At 39.6% G+C, this 17,173-nt stretch overlaps 1 protein-coding gene across 15 annotated transcripts in view; it reads left to right on the top strand.

The window, feature by feature from the left end:
• Positions 1-17,173, top strand: part of KMT2C (lysine methyltransferase 2C) — a 292,172-nt gene that overhangs the window by 57,599 nt on the left and 217,400 nt on the right. The window lies entirely within an intron of this gene.

Here is a 17,173-nt window from a genome sequence, read left to right as displayed (position 1 = left end):
CATAAGTTGAAAAAAGAGCACAGAAAATTAAGATGCAGTCCCTAAAAAAAACAAACTCAGGGCTTGTGACTTACTTAATATACTAAAGAAAATATTTCAGAGTGAAGAAAATATTAGAAGTTTGGGTTTCTTAATTGGGTTGTATCGTTCATAATTATTGTTTCATACTAACTGGCTAAGAAACACGAGACTGGGGCCTCCCTGGTGGCGCAGTGGTTGAGAGTCCGCCTGCCGATGCAGGGGATACGGGTTCGTGCCCCGGTCTGGGAGGATCCCATATGCCGCGGAGCGGCTGGGCCCGTGAGCCATGGCCGCTGAGCCTGCGCATCCGGAGCCTGTGCTCCGCAGCGGGAGAGGCCACAACAGTGAGAGGCCCGCGTACGGAAAAAAAAAAAAAAAAGAAACACGAGACTGGGATGTAAATACCCAGGTGTGGATGCAGGCGTAAATCTAGAATTGGGTACAAAAATGAATAAACATCCGAACATCTACTTTGTACAAAGAAAGGTTCTGGCAGGTTCTGGGCAGGGCAGGAAGCCCAAAAGAAGTATGTCTGCCTTAGAGAGTGAACAGTCTAGATAGGAAACAAAAAGTAAAAAGAAAAAAAAAAGCCCAACTTGAATAGTTAATTAACAAATCACAGTTTAAATAATGATGAAAGGCATGTGTAAAAGAGATGTCAAGGTAGGACATAATTAATGCTACTAAGTTGAATAGGCCTTGGGGGAAGAAGAGATGTGTAGTCAAGTATATTTTAGAAGTCTATAATTAAGGATTGGAGGAATCTGGGATATTTGGAGTGGAGGGAGATTCCTTTCTAAATTAGCTTTTTAAATTGTGAAATTTCACATTCTTCGACATGTAATTTTTTTATAGCTATATGTAGTTTAGTTTAAAGAATAACAAGTATTTCTGTACCTACTTTATAGTCTAAGAAAAAGAATACTACTCAATATTCTTTGAAGTCCCCTAAATGCCTCTCCCTGATCACACCTCCAGAGTAATCATTCTGAAGTTTGTTTTTAATATTTTCTTTCTCTTTATAGTTTTTAAAAACCACATTTGTATGTATCCCTATGTATGTTTAGATTTGCCTGCTTTAAAACTTTATCTCAATGGAATCATATATTGTATATACTGTATACAGCCTCTGCAAATTGCTTTTATCCTTTTGTGTGATTCATCAGTGTTCATATACAAAATACACTGTATTCATTTTCACTTCGGGGTTGAGATGCTTTTCCACATTCCATCTTGTTTTCACTCTTCCCCTTTGGTAGTTACACATTCTATGTGTATTGTTTTTCTGTCTCCCTAGAAACATTAGCATACATATTTCAGATGTCACAGAATCAGTAATTTACCTATAACTCCTGAACAGTAACGACTTGAACATGCTCTGCCTCTGATCACCCTGCCTCCTGACTTACATGTTCTCGTTGTCCATCATCTGTAGTCCTTTTTGTCATCCCATAAATCAGACAGTAATATTAGTCTTCTTTCGAACAGTGTTTGTTTAGAAATAGTGACAAGTTCACTCTTTTTTTCCCTTGCCATTCCCTTTTACATCTCAGATTTTCCTTCTGGGACAATTTTCCTTCTTCCCGAAACTTTAGAAGTTAGTTGGTTGGTGTCTTTGTGTGGTATAAAAATCTGTTCTGTTTTTCTAAGAAATTGTCCTCTTTTTTTTTTTTATATATACATTAAAAATTTTTTTTAAATTTATTTATTTTTGGTTGCATTGGGTCTTCACTGCTGTGCACGAACTTTCTCTAGCTGCGGCGAGTGGAGGCTACTCTTTGTTGCGGTGCGTGGGCTTCTCATTGTGGTGGCTTCTCTTGTTGCAGAGCACGGGCTCTAGAGTGCAGGCTCAGTAGTTGTGGCACATGGACTCTAGAGCACAGGCTCAGTAGTTGTGGCGCATGGGTTTAGTTGCTCCGCAGCATATGGGATCGTCCTGGACCAGGGCTCAAATCCGTGTCCCCTGCATCGGCAGGCGGACTCTCAACCACTGCGCCTCCAGGGAAGCCCTGTCCTCTTCTTTGAAAGAGAGTTTTACTTCTGTGTAGTATTGGTATTTTGTGTATGTGCTTGGTCACAATTTAAAATACATTTCTTACTCTCAATCATGATTAAAAACCATGCCAGGGCTTCCCTGGTGGCGCGGTGGTTGAGAGTCCGCCTGCCGATGCAGGGGACACGGGTTCGTGCCCCGGTCTGGGAGAATCCCACATGCTGCGGAGCGGCTGGGCCCGTGAGCCATGGCCGCTGAGCCTGCGTGTCCGGAGCCTGTGCTCCGCAAGGGGAGAGGCCACAACAGTGATTGGCCTGCGTACTGCAAAAACAAACAAACAAAAAAAACAAACCATGCCAGTGGGACTTCCCTGGTGGTACAGTGGATAAGACTCCGCACCCCCAATGCAGGGGGCCTGGGTTTGATTCCTGGTCAGGGAACTAGATCTCCCACATGCATGCCACAACTAAGGAGCCCGTGTGCCACAACTAAGGAGCTGGAGAGCTGCAACTAAGGAGCCCTGGAGCCGCAATGAAGCAGCCTGCCTGCCAAAACTAAGACGTGGTGCAACCAAATAAATAAATATTAAAAACAAAACAACAACCAGAACCACAAAAAACCATGCCAGTGCATCGAAGGTACATACACAGGTCAGCTTTACTGGGTGGTACTGAGTGTTTTTCAAAATGATTTTATCAATTCACACTCCCATCAGTTAGAGTCTAAAAGTTTCTGTTGCTTTAGTTTCTTTCCACTTCTTGCTATTATCAGATTTAAAATATTTCCAATACAGTAGGTGAGAAATATCTTTTAATATTGTTTTAGATTTTATTTTTCTATCTATAAAATTGAACACCTTTTCAATCTTATTCACTGTTTATTTTCATCTCTTCTTTGCCTTTATATTTAGCTGTGTCTTCATAGCTTAAAACTGTGTTTTGGGGCTTCCCTGGTGGCGCAGTGGTTGGGAGTCCGCCTGCCGATGCAGGGGACGCGGGTTCGTGCCCCGGTCCGGGAAGATCCCACATGCCGCGGAGCAGTTGGGCCCGTGAGCCATGGCCGCTGAGCCCGCGTGTCCGGAGCCTGTGCTCCGCAACGGGAGAGGCCACAACAGTGAGAGGTCCGTGTACTGAAAAAAAAAAACAACAAAAAAAAACTGTGTTTTGTTTATAAATCTAGTCTGACAATTGTTTTTTTCTTTTGGAGATTTTATTTCATTTACATGTTTTATAATTATTGATATATATTTGGGTTTATTTTTTTGTAATTTATTTATTTTTGGCTGTGTTGGGTCTTTGTTGCTGTGAGCGGGCTTTCTCTAGTTGCGGTGAGTGGGGGCTACTCTTCATTGCGGTGCACGGGCTTCTTGTTGCGGTGGCTTCTCTTGTTGCAGAGCACAGGCTGTAGGCGTGCAGGCTTCAGTAGTTGTGGCATGTGGGCTCAGTAGTTGTGACTCGCGGGCTCTAGAAGCAGGCTCAATAGTTGTGGCGCATGGGCTTAGTTGCTCCGCGGCATGTGGGATCTTCCCGGAGCAGGGCTCAAACCTGTGTCCCCTGCATTGGCAGGGGGATTCTTAACCCCTGTGCCACCAGGGAACCGCATATGTTTGGATTTAATTCTGCCGTCTTATCTAATGCTTATTATTTGTCAAATCCTTTCCACCCCTTCCATGTTTGTTTTTATTTTGATTGTTTTGTACTTACAATATTTCTGTTGAGAAATTTGGTATTGTTTTGATTTTTTTTTTGGCTGCACTGCACGGCTTGTGGGATCTTAGTTCCCCGACCAGGGATTGAACCTGGGTCTACGACAGTGAAAGTGCTGAGTCTTAACCACTGGACCAGCAGGGAATTCCCTTCATTATTGATCCTTTGTAAATAAATTTCCCTTCCCAGTAATAATTTTAGTATTTTCCTTTATCCTGTCCTTCTATCTATAGTTCACCACAAAACACAGTTTTGAAAATAGTTTACTGGAATGCAAGATTTTAAAAAACAGAGTCAATACATTTTCTAAAAAAAAACTTAATTTTTTGGGCACTTTTAGCTTTATGGAATTGCACAGAAAGTATGGTTCCCCCCACACACCCCCCTCTCCCTAAGAAAATTTATTTAAAAGGAAATTTCAGGCAAGTAAAATGGATGTTAAAGTTTGTAATTCAAAGACCTGAAAAATAAGGGGGCTTCCCTCATGGCGCAGTGGTTGAGAGTCTGCCTGCCGATGCAGGGGCCACGGGTTCGTGCCCCGGTCCAGGAGGATCCCACATGCCGCGGAGCGGCTGGGCCCGTGAGCCATGGCTGCTGAGCCTGCGTGTCCGGAGCCTGTGCTCCGCAAGGGGAGAGGCCACGACAGTGAGAGGCCCGCGTACCACCAAAAAAAAAAAAAAGACCTGAAAAACAGATCTTTGTGTGGGCCTCTTCCTTGTGTTTTTTTCTTTCCCCTATTTTTTTTTTTTTTTTTTTTTTTTTCTTTTTGCGGTATGCGGGCCTCTCACTGCTGTGGCCTCTCCCGCTGCGGAGCACAGGCTCCGGACGCGCTGGCCCAGCAGCCATGGCTCACGGGCCCAGCCGCTCCGCGGCATATGGGATCCTCCCAGACCGGGGCACGAACCCGCATCCCCTGCATCGGCAGGCGGACTCTCAACCACTGCGCCACCAGGGAGGCCCTCCCCTATTTTTTGAACTGTCATTCTTAACAAATGCTTAAACTTCACAACTATCCATCATTGCAAAATTCCATACTACTATAAATTCTTTGACTGCAAAGTCATAAAACAACAACAATAAAAATGATATGTTTAGGTACTTCTTAGAAAGTTTTATTTTTATTTATGGTAAGTATATACTTCCCCCTTACTCCAGATGTTCTAGACTTTGTGAAACTTAAACTTTAGCTAAACAGTCATACCTGTAGACACTACGTACTGTGTGTAATTATCAGCTGTAAGTACCCCTGACTATAAAGAGTTCACACTTATTATGTAGGAAGCATGATGCCAGTTTAATTGATTATGCCCATTTTGAGCTGCTGTGATGACTATTGGCTATTTAATGGGAATATGGTTACTCTTGATTTTTCTCTGCATTGGCTTAATGTCCTTATTGCTACATAAATTTGCCTTGACAATTACTAGCGTAGTGTTTTAGTCTTTATAATTTTCCTCCAAAACTTTTTTGACACGTGAGTCTAAATAAGAGCTTTATTCTGGGCTCTGTATTTAGAATATCTTTGGTATGTTTGTACAAATTACACTCCTATTCGTGTTTTGTTTTCCTTTAACTGGCCCAGCTGAAGGAGTCATCACTCTTTGTTAATTTGTTAGTATGTTAGTAAAATGATATCTCCTTTAATTTCCATTTCTAAAATTGTTAGGTTGAATGTCTCATATGTTTAAAGACCGTTTCATTGTCTTTTTCAATTGCTGGCCATATTCTTTGATTTTTCTATTGAGAATTTGTTCTTTTTCTCTCCCTCTTTAAAGTTTTTGTTGGAGTATAGTTGACTTACAATGTTGTGTTAGTTTCACGTGTACAGCAAAGTGAATCAGTTATACATACATATATATATCTCCATTCTTTTTCAGATTCGTTTCCCATATAGGTTATTACAGAATATTGAGTAGAGTTCCCTGTGCTATACAGTAGGTCCTTATTAGTTATCTATTTTAGATGTAGTAGTGTGTATATGTTAATCCCAATCTCCTAATGTATCACTTCCCCGCACATTCCCCCTTTGGTAACCATAAGTTTGATTTTGAGATCTGTGAGTCTGTTTCTGTTTTTTAAATAAGTTTATTTGTATCATATTTTATTAGAGTCCACATATAAGTCATATCGTATGATATTTGTCTTTCTCTGTCGACTTACTTCACTTAGTATGATAATCTCTAGGTCCATCTGCCAAGTGACCAGAATGGTCATCACCAACAAATATACATATAATAAATGCTGGAGAGGGTTTGGAGGAAAGGGAACCCTCCTACACTGTTGCTGGGAGTGTAAATTGGTACAAACGTTATGTTTTTTTCTCTCACAAACATATTACTCTCTTGCTGTATTAGTAATATTTTTAGGAAAATTATTTAATGTTACCTAGTAAGTGACATATTTTAGGTGGCTTAAGGGTCAAATGATATTCTAACCATAGAACAGTAATGGTGTGGCTTGATATTTTATTGTGCATGTATATGGATATAATCATGTACATAGATATAAATCAAGTTATTAAAGTGTAGATGAATATGTGCCCTTTATGAAACTCATGGGGAGTGAAAAATTAAAGGCCGTTCCTTGGCCCTCATTTTCCTTCATATCTACAGAAGAAACCACTGTTAGCAGTTCGGAGTGTAGCATTCTAGGTATCTTGCTCTATTTGTAAGTGTATACACATGCAAATGTACACGCTTATATGCATATTTGTACATTTGTATACACTTATAAAAATTCATGGACTCATACTCTGTAATGTCCCTTTTCCTCTTGAAACTATGTCTTAGAGAGCTTTCTATTTTAGTGCAACTAGAAAGTACAAATACATTGTTTGTAGTGATCAGAAACTGCAAATCATTGAGTGGGTAGAGAGCATACTTTATTTAAATATTCCTTTGATCAGCTTTTAAGTTGTTTGTGCTGTAGTGAACATCCTTATATGTTTCCACATCTGTATCTATTCTCTATATATTTATGTGCATGAGATAGCATAGATTTCTAGATGTGAAAGTGATCAAGTGGTGCGCATATTGTATAGTTTGATAGACACTGCTGACTGGCCTTTTGGTATGTGCTGTACCACTTCCGTCCTCGCCAGCTGTTACGTGGGAGCACGTGTCTCTTCTGTACCCCCACAGTCACTGAATGTTATCAGTATTCTTCATTTTCCATTTTATTGTTTGATTTCCCTGATTACTTTGTGAGGTTGAACACTTCATCATGTTTTATAGGTCAGTTCATTTTATCTATCAGTTGCTTGTTTGTATTCATTGTCCCTTTTCCTGTTAGGTTTGTCTCTCAATTTACTTGGTTCTTCCTTTATATCCATAAGTAAAGTTTTATTATATTTCTCATTAAAGTTGTTCCTGGTAACTTGATTGTTATTGCATCTCTTTTCATTACATTTGAATTGATTATCGCTGTTGTTTGTTCAGTAGGAGGTATAGGAAAGTCGTTGATGTTTATATGTTACTATGGTGATCAGTCTTACAGAAAACTCGGTTAGAGCTTTTCAGTTGATTAACTTGTATCTTCTGAGTAGATGTTGGTGATGTTATCTGTCAGTGATGACAGTTTTGTCTAGTCCCTTGTGGTGTTAAAACTTCTTATTTCCTTTTGTTTACCTTAATTACATAACATTCAGCCTTAGGTTACATGGCTTTCTTTTAAAGTTTGACTCCTATAAAATGTTTCTGTTCAGTGGGTAGCAGGACTATAACTTGCTTATCTTTAGAATGGTTAGGTGGTTATCTGAATTCTAGTTACTGAATTCCTATTTTTCCTCTTGAGTTGTAGAACCATTGTATTCATTCAGCAAAGCACGCACTGAGTGCCTGTGTAATGCCTGGTGCTGTTCGGTGTGGGGAGTGCAGTAGTGACCCAAGCAAAATTCCAGCCCTCATGGAGATTACATTCTACCTTAAGAGACAGATTAATAAAATAACAATAAGTGTAGTGTGGGGCACAAACAAGAATGAAGCGGGGAAATGGATAGCAAGTGACAGGCCCTATTTTGTGGATTTGCTGATAAGAAAAGTCCTCTCTGAGGATGTGACATTTCAGCAAAAACCTCAGTGAAGAGAAGCCTGTGACTATCTGGGAGAAGTGTTCTAGGCAGAGGAATCCATAAATGCCAAGGCCCTGAAGTGGAACATCTTAGGTGTGTTTATGAAGCGCTAGGTGGCCAGGACAGCAGGATGGCAGAGTGTAAGGAGGAGAGTGTTTGCACGTGAGGATCAGAGGTAACCAGGACAGGCACATTGTGTAGGGCCTAGTAGGACACGAGGACTTAGGGCTTCATCCTAGATGAGAAACGGTTGGAGGATTGAGAGGAAGAGAGTGACCTGTTTTTAATTTAATGTTCAGAAAGATCATCTAGAATTGTTTGGGGAGCCTTTAAGCCAGTGAGAATGGAAACAGGGAGGTGCTAATTGTGATATAGCCAGTGGTTAAGAATATTGGCTATGGAGTTAGACCTATTACATTTTTTTTTCTTCAGCTAAGACAGCAAAAGAGATGATTTATCGTTACATGTTACATTCACCCACGACTGAGAATAGAATTAGTCCAGTATGTCAAAGGTCCAGGGCAAAGGACCAAAAGGGACCGTTTTGGTACGAGCAAGGTGGGTCTCTCAAAGGTGGTCGAGGCGATCAGAATGGCCATCCATGTTCCAGATCCACTGAGACAAGTTCTAGACAGTAGGCAAGCAGTCCAACAATTTGTACCAGCGTCCCTGGCCTCTGGCTTCCGTTGTTTCTGCTCCTGTGGCTTCCATGGGTGTACAAGTTTACCTGGACCCCTGCCTCATCTTTCTTCTTTTGCACTTCAGCCTGCGCATTCGCTTCTTCCTCCACTTCGCTCTCGTGGCGCGGAGGTTTCTCAGAAGGTGGCGCTCTGGACCTGTTAAATCTGAGTAAACTCGAAGATCCGTTATGTTCCCTGACCTTCATTGTATTCATCTGTAGAATAGAGATGGTGATAAAACAGTGGTCTTACATGCTAAATACTCAGTAAAGGTTAGTTGTATGATTCCCAATTGTAACAGTAACAAAAAGAATGATGGTGACTTGAGGCTCTTAACAGTTGTAAATGGTGAGAAGTTTGCATGTTTGGAATACAGGTCTCTCCTGCTATCCGAAAGTAGTGTTCTTATGAAACCTTTCATAAGCCGAGATGGCATAAAGCGAAGAAGCAGTTACCCCTTTTTTTTTGGAAAAGTGAAAATCCTCTTTGGATTTCTTTTGGTTGGTGAAAACAGGTACTAAGGTAGGTCTCTTGTGAAAGTGAAGTGGCATAAAGTGAGCTTTTGAAAAGTGGGGGATGCCTATGTATCTTGAAGGTAGAGCTGACGAGATTTGCTGACATGATGTATGGGGAATGAGAGAAGGGGATCTAAAGTTATGGAGCTGGGTTACTCAGGCGGTTGATGCCGCTGTCGACTGAGGTGGGAAACATTGGAAAAAGCAAGTTTCAGAGGGAGGGTGTGGAGCCACATTTGGTTTTTGATGTATTAACTTTAGAGATGCTGTTGAGTAGACAGTTAAACATGAGTTGTAATTCAGCAGAGAGGTAGGAAATAGAGGAATCTGGGAGTTAACAGCATATACATAAAGAGACTGGGTGAGATTACCCAGGGAATGAGCCTTTGTATGTAGAGAAGAGATTTAATGACAGAGCCCTGGACACTCTACCATTTAGGGGTCAGCAAAGAGGAAGAGGAACCAGCAAAGGAAGGGAGAAGCAGCAGCCAGTGTGGTAGAAGAATCAGGAGAATGTTATGTCCAAGAAGCTAAGGAGAAAACGAGCACTTGTCCCATGGGCATATGACAGATTGAGAATTGGCAAGTTGTAGGTGCTTGGTAGAGTAACTAGATAATTTATTGATCAAACCAAGACACCCCCCCCCCCTTTCTGGCTGCACCGTGCAACACGTGGAACTTCCCTGACCAGGGATCGAACCCAGCCTCCTGTAGTGGAAGGTGCAGTCTTAGCCACTGGACCACCGGGGAAGTCCAAACCAAGACATTTTGAATGTGACAGGAGCACAATCATTATGCGAGAATGACAGGCCTCAAATGGCACAGTCCAGGCAAACCCAGTTGTATGTCACCCTGTTCTTTAGTGACCCTGATCCCAGCCCCTTCAGTGGTATGTGGGGGAGGACATTCAGATAGAGAGGCATGGAGCTGAAGTGGATAACGGGATACAGAACTTTTTCAAGGAGTATTGTTCTAAGGTTGGTGCGGAGAAGTGGAGCAGTAGCTGGGAGAGGATGTGGAGTCCAGAGAGGGTTTTCTTTCTTTCTTTTTTTTTTTTTTTTTAAAGAAGATTGTTGTTATTGCAGTAAACTGTATGCTGATGGGACTGATTTTCAGAGTAGGGAAGGTTGATAATTCAGGAGAAGAAGGGAATAATGCAAAAGTTCATGAACAGGAAAGAACATGTGATCCGGAACACAAGTAGAGGGATTGATGTCAGCTAGGTGCATACATAGTATGTTTAATAGGAGGGAAGGTAGAGTATATGGGAAACATTCAGGAAAAGCGGAGGGTTTGGTAGGAGGATATGGAAACTCTTCTGACTACCTCTGTTTTGCCACTGAAATAACAAGCAAGTTCTATCAACTGAAGGGTGTAAAATGGAGAGTCTTAAATTTTCTTTTTTTACTTTTGACTGCGTTGGATCTTTGTTGCTGTGTGTGGGCTTTCTCTAGTTGCGGTGAGCAGAGGCTACTCCTCGTTGGGGTGCACGGGCTTCTCATTGTGGTGGCTTCTCTGGTTGCAGAGCATGGGCTCTAGATGGGGCTCCAGTAGTTGCAGCACGTGGGCTCAGTAGTTGTGGCTCATGGACTCTAGAGCACAGGCTCAGTAGTTGTGGTGCACAGGCTTAGTTGCTCCGCAGCATGTGGGATCTTCCCGGACCAGGGCTTGAACCCATGTCCCCTGCATTGGCAGAGGATTCTTAACCACTGCACCACCAGGGAAATCCCTTAAATGTTCGAAGACAGAAAAAGTATGAAATAAATGTCTAAGGTAATGGGAGAGTAAACTGACCCCAGTGGAGATTGCTGGGCAGCAGTGAGGGGCTGCTTGAGGTGTGAGGTTAGAAATACAAAGTAAAGTCAGTAGCCTGGCTGTGTCTTTTTCTCTCAGCTTGAATTCACAGACCAGAGTAGGTGGAGGGTTAGATTTAATAAGGATTGAGGTTTTTCACAGACAAATATAATGGAATGAAATAAAAGGAAGTATTGAGGGTCTATGTAATGGAGTGATTATAACTGCTGACCATGGGATCCAAGCTGGGAAAAGAGGTAATAAAGATACGGGGATGAGGAGAGGGTCCCCGTGTCAATAGCTAACAGTGAGTGCCTACCAGGGAACTGGTGCTGTAGGTGCTTTACATTCAGTCCTCAAAGTAATCCTGGGAGGTAGTGCTTTTGTACCACTTTACAGATGAAGAAATTGAGGCACTGAGTTTAAGCAGCTCATATATGGTTGTGCAGCTGGTAATTAGCCTTTTAATACAGGCAGTATGGCTCTGCAATCCCTGCTTGTAACCACTGTATTACAGCTGCCTTTCAGCTGAACCGTGAGAAGCTGGTAGGGGAGATGAATTGGCAGTTCCTGTAAGGTTGAAGATGATTGGAGTGAGGTCCTAGAGGGTGTAAAACTCCTGTGGACCCAAGTGTACAAATGCCTGTTCAGGTCCCTGCTTTCAATCTCTTGGTTTTTTTGAGAGTGTGTGGGTCGACGTGTCTTGGTCCAGTGGAGTGAAATCCTGAGACACTTAGAGGAGAGATGGTCTTGAGCTTGTAAGAATTTTTCCTTTGCCAATTTTGATGTGTGAGGGGCTGAGTAATGGAGTTCTGACTAAAGTTATGTTTGGTAGCGAATACAGGCACTGGTCCAAGATAGCTAGCTCCCCTACCCCCAACAAATTGTTTTTTAAGTTGAAGTTCAGGAGGAACCAGTAGTTTTACAGACCTCAGTTCATAGGTCTTCTCCCTGTGGATCTGTTGCCCTCACTACAGTTTAGCTCTTACCAACTGAGTGACTTTGGGTAACTTATTCAACCTTTCTTAATTTCAGTTTGGTTATCTGTAAAATGGGAACAGCAATGTCTACTTCAACAGGATAGTTAAGAGGATTCAGTGAGAATGCTGTACTTTAAGGTTTTTTGGTATTTTTTGTTTTGTTTGGTCGTTTGTTTTTGCTTCATGTATTTTGAAGTTCTGTTGTTAGGTATACATACACATTTAGAATTAGAATTATGTGTTGTTGGGAATCAGTATTATCAATATGTAATATCCTTCTTTATCCCTGGTCATTTTTTTTTTTTTCGAAGTTTGCTTTGTATGATATTAGCATATCCACTTCAGCTTAATTTTGATTAGTGATGCGTGGTATATGTTTCCTTAAATATGTCGTTATATTTGATAACAGTTTCAAGTAGGCAGCATATAGTTGGGGCATTTTCTTTTTTAATTGATTCTGACACAATCTCTGTATTTTGATTGGAGTGTTTTTAGGCCACTTATGTTGAATGTAATTATTAACTTGTTTTGATTTAGGCCCATCATTTGTTATTTATTTCTAGTGAGCCTTTAATTTTGGTTTTGTAATTTTTTGTTTCTAAAATGTCTTCTTTATGTCTTTTCTTTATTTGCTCATACTTCCTATTTTACATTTTAAGAGTGTTCAGTATCGCTCATTAGAACATTTTATAGTAGCTGCCTCAAAGTGCTCATCAGATAATTCCAACCTCTGTCATTTTATCATTAGCCTTTTTTGTTCATTGTACTTCTTCGTGGGATTTGATATTTTTGTAGTTCTTTATGCATCAAGTAATTTGGATTGTTTCTTGAACATTTTAGATATTATAAGACTGTGTGTTTTCAAAGCATGGAGAATGGTGGTAATTTTGATTTAGCAGGCACTTGGCCTGGGTAGGTCCAAGCGACAGGTCTCAGCCAGCCTTCTGTGGGCTTGTCGAAGGTCAGCTCAGTTTTCAAAGCCTTTTGCAGGACTGTTTCTATTTGCACTGTGTGTGTGCAGTAGCAAGTAATCGGTCTGGGACCTGGCCAGAGGCCTGTCAGCCCAGTTCTGAAAGGCTTTCTCATACTAATTACGATCAGCTCCACCCATGGGCAGGTTGTTGGTCAGGCCAGGTGAGAGATGCTGGAGAGGTAAAATAGAAGTAAACTTAGTGATACTTTGGTAGTACTTTGAATTCTGGTGTCTGTTCCTGAACAATCTGCTGTTGTATGTCTTTAAGGAAACTCAAATAGCTGTTTCATGAATTATTTACATGCTTTGTAGTTACACTCAGTGAGAGAACAAGTTTGGCATATATTCCTTCATCTTATTTAGAGCTGGAGCCCCTTGATCATCTTTTGTTTGGGACTTTTATGTGTGTTTTTAAATCGAAAAATAGGTTGTAATTTTATTTTCTTTCATTACCCTTGTTTTGACTTGGTATGTATGACAATTATAATATCTGCAAAAAATGGGTAGTAGAGTGTTCTTTTTTTATTCTATGGAACAGGTCTCTGTTTATGATGGATATTGGTTTTATATAGTGCCTTTGATTTTGTTGTCAGTGGAATGCCAGCCTCATAGAATCAGTTGGCAAGTGTTTCCTTCTCCATTATTTACAGAAGATAGTGCAGGATTAGTATTATTTCTTAAAAGTTTGATAGAATTCATCAGTAAAGCCATTTGGAATTGGATTTTCTTTGTGGGAAGGTTTATACTTACAAATTCAATTTTTAAAATAGATAACTGGGTTATTCAAATTTTCTATTTCTATTCTTAAGTCATTTTTGGTAATTTGTGCCTTCCAAGGATTTTGGTCCATTTCATCTACATTGCTGATTCATTGACATAAAAATATTTATAATAAAATGTCATTGTCCTTTTAATGTGTGTAGTTTCTCTAGTGATGACCCCTTTTTCAGGTTTTCTATTGGTAGTTTGTGAGGGTTTTTTTTTTTGTTTGTTTTTCTTTTCTTGATCATTTTTGCTCGAGAATCATCTATTTTATTCTTTCAAAGAAGTATCTTTTGGTTTCATTGATTTTTAAAAAAATTGTGCTTTTATATCATCGACTTCTGCTCTCTCTTATTTCTTCCCTTCTATTTATTACAGGCTTGATTTGATTTTCATTTTTTAATTTCTTAAAGTAGAGGCCTGTATTACTATTAGAGTTGAGCTGTTATTTTCTGATTTAACTTTTTTTTCTTAACTGTTTATTTTTATTGAGGTGAAGTTGATGTACTATATTACAGAAGTTTCAGGTGTAGAAAATAGTGATTCACAATTGTTTTACAATTTTTAAAGGTTATATTATTCAGTTTATAGTCATTATAAAATATTGGCTATATTCCCTGTGTTGTACTGTATATCCTTGTAGCTTATTTATTTTATATGTAGTTGGTACCTCTTAATTCCTTGATATAAGAATCTTACATCTTGACCCTGATATAACTATCTTGCCCTTGATATAACTATTTAAGTAAATTTACCTCATTCACTGCTTACCTGAATCTTAAAAATTTTGAAATGCTGTGTTTTTATTTTCATTTAGCTCAAGCTATTTTTAAATTTCCTTGTCATTTCTTTCTTGACTAGTGGCTTATTTAGAATTGTGTTGTTTACTGAATATTTGAAGATATTGCATACATCTTTTTTGTTTGTTTACAGTGTAATTCTGTTAGGACCAGAGAACATGTTCTATATGATTTCAGTCTTCTAAAATTTGTTGAACTTTGTTTTAAGGCCTACAATATGGCTTATTCTCTGGATTGTGTGCTTAGAAAGAGTAGGTGTTCTCTTGTCATTAGGTAAGGTACTATAACTGCCAATTAGGTCCATGTGGGTTGGTAGTAGTCTTAAGTCTTCTGTCTCTTTATGGAGTTTTGTGTCTACCTGTATCAATTATTGAGCAGAGTGTTGCAATATCCAGATATAATTGTGGGTTTAAATATTTCTCCTTGCAATTATGTATTTTGAAACTTTGCTGTTGAGTGCATACATATTTAGGACTGTTACCTCCTTGATGAAGGTTCTTGTTTTCTGAATTTAATCTGATAAAATTTGCCTTTGAATTGTTGTGTTAAGACCATTTATGCTTAACATAACTATTTATGTGGATGGGTTTAAATCTACTTGCACTTTGTTTTATATTTGTTCATTCTCTTCCTTTTATTCATTTCCTGTCTTTTTTGGGTTAATTGAATATTTTTTTAGGATTCTATTTTACCTCCATTTGACTAATAAGCTGTGTGTGTGTGTGTGTGTCTTTACAAAGGAGTAGCTCTAGGATTTACGTTACACACTTTTAACTCATCAGAGTCTACCTTCAATTAATATCACTTCAGATGTAATAAAAAGCCTGTACATCAGTATACTTTTACCCTCCAATGTTTTGAACTATTGTTGCCATATATTTAAATTTTATATATATTAGGAAATCCACAATAAATTATTTTTGCTTTGAACAGTGAGTTAACTTTTAAAGAGATTTAAAAGTAAGTCTTTTATATTTATTTACATAGTTACCATTTCCGTCACTCTTTATTCCTTTCCATAGACGAATTTTGATCCAAATTTTTATTGAGTATTATTTTCCTTTTTTTCTGAAGAATTTCCTTAACGTATCTTCTTTTTTAAAAAAAAAAAATTAATTAATTAATTTATTTATTTATGGCTGTGTTGGGTCTTCGTTTCTGTGCAAGGGCTTTCTCTAGTTGTGGCAAGCGGGGGCCACTCTTCATCGCGGTGCACGGGCCTCTCACTATCACGGCCTCTCTTGTTGCGGAGCACAGGCTCCAGATGCGCAGGCTCAGCAATTGTGGCTCACGGGCCTAGTTGCTCCGTGGCATGTGGGATCTTCCCAGACCAGGGCTCGAACCCGTGTCCCCTGCATTGGCAGGCAGATTCTCAACCACTGTGCCACCAGGGAAGCCCCTTAACGTATCTTCTAATGAAGGTTTTTTGGTGAAGAATTTGTTTAGCATTTGTTTGAAAAAAATTTTAGATTACTATTATCTATCTATCTATCTATCTATCTATCTATCTATCTATGGCTGTGTTGGGTCTTTGTTGCTGCACGCGGGCTTTCTTTAGTTGCAGTGAGCTGGGGCTACTCTTTGTTGCAGTACACAGGCTTCTCATTGCAGTGGCTTCTCTTTGTTGCAGAGCACGGGCTCTAGGGCGCGCGGGCTTCAGTAGTTGCAGCACGTGGGCTCAGTAGTTGTGGCTTGTGGGCTCTAGAGCGCAGGCTCAGTAGTTGTGGCGCACAGGCTTAGTTGCTCCGTGGCACATGGAACCTTCCCGGACCAGGGCTTGAACCCGTGTCCCCTGCATTGGCAGGCGGATTCTTAATCACTGTGCCACAAGGGAAGTCCCTACTATTGTTTCTGAAGGATACCTTTTGCTGCATGTTTTATTCAAGGTTTATGTGGTTTTTTTGTTTGTTTTTTTTCTTTAATTTTTTCCCATGCCCTTTTAAATATGTTGTTTCACTGTCTTCTGGCTTACATAGTTTCAGATGAAAAAGTTGCAGTTTATTCTTATTTTTGTTACCCTGTAAATAGTATGTCTTTTGGGGGGGTTGCTTTTAAGCTTTTCTTTTTATTACTGTTAGTCAGCAAATTGACTATTAAGTGCCTTACTGATGTGTATGTGTGTGTCTGTTAGGGATTTTGTTGTGCTTCTTGTGTCTATCAGTTTTTTTTTTTAATTTGCAATATTTTGTAGCTGTTACTTCACTAAATATTTTTTCTGTTCCCTTCCCTCCAACTCCAACCTAACACCTATTAGACTGGTTGTTATCATCCCATAGGGCACTGCATGCAGCTGTGTTTGTCTTTTTTCACTTTGTCCTTTATTTTGGGAAGGTTGGTTTTTTGTTTATTTGTTTTTTGTTTGTTTGCTTTTTGCTATGTGTTTAAGGTCAATCATCTTTTCTTTTGCAATTTCTGATTGTTAATCTTCAAATTTTCATTTGATGTCATCTTTTGATGTTACTTCTATTAGTTACACTTTCTTCACATTTTAAATTATCTTCCATTTCTCTTCTCCTTTCATGTTTTCCATATTCAATAAGATATGAGGCATACTGATAATAGCTGGTTTAATATCCATGCTTATCCCTCTATTGTCTCTGTTGTTTTGTTTCTATTGCTTGATTTTTCTTCTGGTTATGACTCATATTTTCCTGCTTTTTTGTATAACTTATAAATTTTTATAATGCCACACATTTTGATTTTGTTGTTGTTATTATTTATTTGTTTTTGGCCATATTGGGTGTTCGTTGCTGTGTTTAGGCTTTCTCTAGTTGCAGCGAGCGGGGGCTACTCTTCCTTATGGTGTGTGTGCTTCTCATTGTGGTGGCTTCTCTTGTTGCGGAGCACGGGCTCTAGGCATGTGGGCTTCAGTAGTCGTGG

The sequence above is a fragment of the Mesoplodon mirus genome, assembly GCF_964341445.2.
Source record: "Mesoplodon mirus genome assembly, chromosome: 9".
NCBI lineage: Eukaryota > Metazoa > Chordata > Mammalia > Artiodactyla > Ziphiidae > Mesoplodon > Mesoplodon mirus.
Note: the sequence above shows the minus strand (reverse complement) of the source record. Positions and strands in the feature narration are given on the sequence as shown.